Consider the following 6053-nt stretch of genomic DNA (forward strand, 5'->3'; position numbering starts at 1 on the left):
TTGGGTGTAGATAGACTAGTAATCTCTATATAATGTGTGTTATGCATGTGTATGCTTGAATGCATGACGTGATCAGACGGACACAGTCACCAGAACGACTGGCCGGCATCTGAAAATAATAAGAAAATTGTCTCTTGTAGCCCATCTCCCCTCTTCCGCGGAATTCGGCATTTGAGATTCTCAGAAAGTATAAATGGACCTGGCCAGAACAAACTTTGTATGTAACAAGCTTTAGAAATGAAGCAGTATCTTGTGTAACAGCCTAATGTTTTCGTGACCCACTAATCCACCCCAACCTCCTTTTATACACTTCGGTAAACAGGAATGCAAATTTTTATTTTCTGTCTCATTTATTTTGTCCTTTTCTCTTGACAGTCAAAAGTAAGTCCTATGGCCATTAAGGGGCTTTGCATTTTCAGCATTTGATAATCTTGTTTACTATCCAGACAGACTGGACAGTAAACTAAAGGAAACATTTGCAGGGCAGTTGCAAACAACAGACATATATTTATATGGTGCAAGAGGTAAAAAGTACCTTAAAAGTCTGCTGTCTGTTAAGTTAATGATTCAGTCATATTATTGTCAATGACTGTGGGATTACCTTGGAGCTCTGCATGACATTGGTGTGTGTTTTCAGTTGAATTAAACATTGATCATTTACGTGGCATTTTAGGCCAGAGTAGATAGTTTAATCATTAAGTATAATAATAATTGTGAATTATGTATTATAATATATCTTGGCTCAGCAACAGCAGAACAACATTTTGATCTTTCTAAAACATGCGACCTGTTTTTTGGTGTCAGTACCTCCCAATAAAAAAGCATAGACAATTTTGCAGACCTACAATTTTCCACTGACATAACAGAGAGACTCTTTGTTCAAGAGGCAGAGATAATCTGCTATAATCAGGAGCCACCAGACATGATCACAGACATGTTCGTCAGTCCATTGACTAGCAGGGTGCCTTTATATTCATACTCTCCCAACGTTTTTGTCTTTTAAAACAGTTTATTCGTATCCGTTTCCTGCAGAAATATAGCAATTCAATGAGGCAGAAAGGGAGAGGTTGCAGAAAAAAGTAACTATATTTAAATTAGGGTTCATATTGGGACTGTGCAGGGGGGTCTGGCTACCCTAATTAAGGCAAAGAGGTTTGGTGGCAATTATTTAACTATCCTATTATTATATAAAATCGTAAATATTAAATACATTTCCCACATGAACAATCTGTTAATTCGATTTCAGACAGTGTTAAAGTGGGCCATACCAGTTCTTAACCTTGGCGGTAGTTGGACAGGGGCGCCAGTTCTCATTAGCCTTTGCTCGTGCCTTCATTAAAGTCAAACCAGTGGGAGACGTTGTAGGTTAATGCAGGTAGCAAATCTGGCTGGTGTAATACACGCTGTCTTTGGCATGTTGATGGTGTCTTTGATTCTGGTACATCATTGCGTGGAGCTGAGTTTGAGTGGCAATGGACGTCCGCTGTTGGGCACGGGTGGATCCGGTTTGTGTGTTTAGCTCACTGAGTAGAGCACCCCATGTGTTGAGGCTACAGCCCTCACTGCAGGCGGCCCCAGTATGAATCCCGCACCGAGTGGCCTTTCCTGCATGTCGCTCCCCCCATCTCTGCCTCCCTGTTTTCTGTCTCTTTTAAATGTCCTTTTAATTAAAGCCCCAAAAAACAAATAAAAAATAAAAGTAAAATGTAACAGTTTGGTTAACTCAGCAGCAAGTATATATTAAGAAAGCACCTATAATGCAATATTAGTGTAAGATTATAATGATAGGTCATATGACTATAATAGTATCAGTAGGCACTGAATGTTAATTATATACAGTGCATATGCACACAGAGTTGGTTGTAGTCTGAAATGTCACTGATCAATGTCATGAGTGAGTTGGATATCTCCTTGTTAGCAGTAATTACAGTATTTCTGGACGCCAGCTCTTAAGAACATGGGAGCCGCCTGGGCTTCGTCAAATTTCTTGGATTGTGTGGTCAGACGGCTGTAGATCGCCGTGGCATGCTGCTACATTTAATCTGCGTGTCAGCGGTTTTCATTTACAGCCCTTGAGACCCAGAATCCTGCTGGCCCTACTAGCTTGATAATTGCGTTCATATGGTACCCGCAGTCTGACATCGCACTCATCACATCACACAAATCACACAAATTGAAGAGATCCAGTGCAGCAAGATTAAGCGCATCATCTATAAAATTCCATGTCGTTATTTTGCTTTACTGGTCTTTTCAGTCTCCCAGGGTTACTTCTAAGTGGCCAAACTCATTGAATCTTAACATTAATCAGCCTCATTAAGTACAACACATATCAGAAGAATATAACAGTGCCTGGAAAGTACAAGTAATTCAATGATTTGAACAAATCCTCAAGGGTGTTTCGGCCCATGTCTGTATTTATCGCTTGCTTATATGGAAGGACAAAACCAAATCCCTAATTTTACCACATGACCTTAAGCTGGCATTGGCTGCAGCTTTTAAAAAGTTCAACCAGCTGACTGCTGAAAATGTCATGAATCATGACATCAGTTGTTAAGATGACTCAAACTGCAGCAAAAATCAATAGCAGCTCATATCAAAGCTTATTGGAGTTTTGCAGGGAGAAATTAGCCAGCATATAAGAGATTTCTGGGGTGTCACTCGAAATCTTGTCTTGGGTACAGATGGGGAATGTTCCACGAACTCATGTTGTCCCAAAAGGAGTCTCTGCAGCAACCAGGTATGTTTTGTACAAGCTTACAAATACAGGATCCATCATGTTTTTCATATTTCTGTAACTTACTGTTTCTAGCATAAATGCAGTTTACTGGAAATGTCTGGAAAGATGAAGGGCAGCAACAAATTAACGTGTCTGCAAATTGTTATACAGCCTTTGTAAATGATAGGTTAATATAAAAAACACGTATAGCTAATCTGCTGTCTTTGTAAATCACTTTAAAAGAGACTTCAGGCCTTGTATGTTAACTAGACTAAATGGAGAATGTTCAATTTGACAAACATGCATATCAATTATTCAACATCATAGGCAGAGGTCAGTCAAGCAGTTAAGGTTACATTATCATAATTAACCACCACTCGTCCTATCCAGTGAAACACACTGAGAGCCAAATAAATTTTTTCAGTGCATGACCTCAAATTGATTTCTCAAAGCAACACATGGATACTAACGTGATGTGATCAGTGCTTTTTACTTGGATAAGCCATCACATCCACATGCATAAAATGATAAACCAGCAAAGTCAACTGTGCTCTGGGAGATATGTGCTTGTAGAGTTGATTAGTTTTTCTTCAGGGACCTATGAATTGGGTAAGAAGCAGAACACAGCTCAAAAAGGGGTTAAATCACTATCTAGCCCTACTGGTGAAAGTATAGCGACATTTGGATATTCGCATTATGAACTGGGGGATATGTCACATGTCTGGATTGACAATGTCAGGATCATGAGAAATACACAAGAACATGCTTTTCTAATTGGGTACTGACACTATATTTTGCACTATGGGCTATGTTAGATGTCGATTCACTGTGTCATCAATTTTCTCTGCCCTTAAATGAGAACGATTACTTATACATATGAAACAATTCATTGTCTGCAGCAAAACTTGAATCTGCCATTATAACATATATGGACTGGGCAAAATTCGAAGCAAATATGTCCTTACCCGGAAGCAGTATTAATTTTGACAGACGTTTTTGGTTATTAGTCATTTTTTGGTAATTTTAGTCATTTTTATCTTTCATAGTATCAGTCGACCAAAAGTCGCTGCTTTTGTTTGTTAACTTTTAATTGTACATATAGTCATTTTTTTTTTCATGAAAACAGTAATATATACATAGTATACTGTATTACTTTGTAATTGGATTTTTTACACAAGAAGGATTCATTTCATGAGCTATACATATGGACAATTATAGTCTGCTAAATGCTAAGAGCAATTGAAAAGTAGATGAGACATATTTACCTTCATAGTTGGCTTACTTGCCGTGAGCAAGGCTGCATAAACAGAAGGATGACACATGTTGTGGCAGCATGCTAATTTTGATAGGCTACCATCAACTGCGTGAGATAAACATAACCTGTGGAGGGCAGTAATACGCCCAGTAGCATCAAAACTGCTAAAAATCCCAGAAGAAGATGAGAAACTGCCTGAGTTCAGCTAGGCAAATGCCCATTTCCAATCAAATGATAGGGATGCACATTTTGAAAGGCAGAGTCAGGTCATACAAACACATGTTGATCTTGATCTCGCAAAACTGTGTACCATAATTTTTGAATCAGTGCTACATGAAGATGCGAAGAAATATCATAAACTATTACTAGAGTAAATCAGACTTCAGTAGACTTTGTTCATCAACAAGTTTGTATCTGGTGTATATACTGTCTGTATCTCCCTTGACCTCCTGAGACCCGAGCTTTTATTTCGTGTGCGTTTGTAATTTTTCAAAGGCATTTGGGATTAGTAGGACCTAAGATGTATAAAAACTAAGCATCATCTTTGAACAGGAAGTAGAAGTTTTTGAAAAAAAAATGTCCTCATATGTGGACACTAGGATTATTTCATTATTTATATTATAATAAAGTCACCCAATGTGTGACAAAGTATAAAACTGTGTATGTTAATACACTGGTATGGCCCACATACATACAATGGCTGTGCAGTGACAGAATTCTAAACAATGAAATCCTAACGTCCTCAAACAAGTTCTTGCTAATTAGCACCACTGTAACTTGTTGCTATTGATAAAATCTGTTAAATTTGCGTGTCATATCAAACTGGAAATGTTAAAAAGCATAAATATCATCAATCATTTTTAACCTTACTATCACTACATGGAAGTGTAGGAGGACAACAGGTTTAAATGAAGCAGAATAACCTGCGATAAAACCTAAAACTTAATGTCCCCATATCAGGACCCAGGGTCTCAGGAAGTTAATCCTTTGCCTCTTCATCCTGTCCTGTCCAGTGGAAGCAGCTTCATCTAAGCCTTGTCCTGGCCAGGTCATAGTTTTCATGAGTCACTTGCCTTGTTTATTTAATACTCTTCTTTTTTTAGTCTTCCTTTTCCCTTTGATTACGTTCTTCTTTGAAAAGAGTGATCTTTGGTTTCCTTTGCCATTTATTTTCTTAATGTGTTTTTGCCTCTTGAAGAGTGAATTTTTGTTCTTCTCAGAATTAAACACTGGGAGAATTCAAACATAGTCTCAGAATCTCAGAATGCATTTGGGTTCGAGCCCTGTGCAGCCGTGGCTGTTAGTCTGTTGGACTGGCTCCTGGTTTCTTTCCCCAGTCTTAACAACACAAATTGGATAACATCATCTTTTCTCAGGTGGATGTAAGTGTTTTCAAGACTGCCTCTAATGGATTCTTGGGTACTTTGCCACTGAGTATTTGGCTAGATGCTTCCTAGTTATCACACAATAAATATTCTAACAACAGTGCTAAACTGGAATGGAATAAAAGACATCATTAGGTAACCAGAGATTTTAGTCCATTTTAGTACATGATGACTTTAACATACCAGGAGTAGTTTACTAGTTATACTGAGGCAGATGCACACAGACAAAGAAATATTTATTTCACTGCTCAGAGAGCAGGAGGTGAGTTTGGACCGGAGGCGGTGGTTCAGAGGATAAGATAGAAATAAATGTGTATAGATGGAAGCTGTTGCTCAATACATATAACATTTACTCTAAAAAATAAAAAATCAATAACAAAACAAATTTTTTTAAAAAAACCTTACATCAGCAGGTGAATCCAAGTAAAAATCTGAACTGCCTACATATCCTCTGCCATAAAAGAATCAACTTTAATCATTATGGATTGTCAAGCTAATCGAACATGCGCAGATTTACACTGATAATGTTTACTTTTAGCACAGTAAATGCTGTGAGTGTGTTAGTTAGTACCGGGAAGAATATGTCTGAGACTGGAAAGGAGGTGGGACACTGGACTCAGAAATAGAAACCTTTGACAGATCTGCTCACAGTATTTAATGAGACTTTTTGCCTTTCGTTGTTGATTTCTCTTTCATT

The sequence above is a fragment of the Mugil cephalus genome, chromosome 19 (genome assembly GCF_022458985.1).
Source record: "Mugil cephalus isolate CIBA_MC_2020 chromosome 19, CIBA_Mcephalus_1.1, whole genome shotgun sequence".
Lineage (NCBI taxonomy): Eukaryota > Metazoa > Chordata > Actinopteri > Mugiliformes > Mugilidae > Mugil > Mugil cephalus.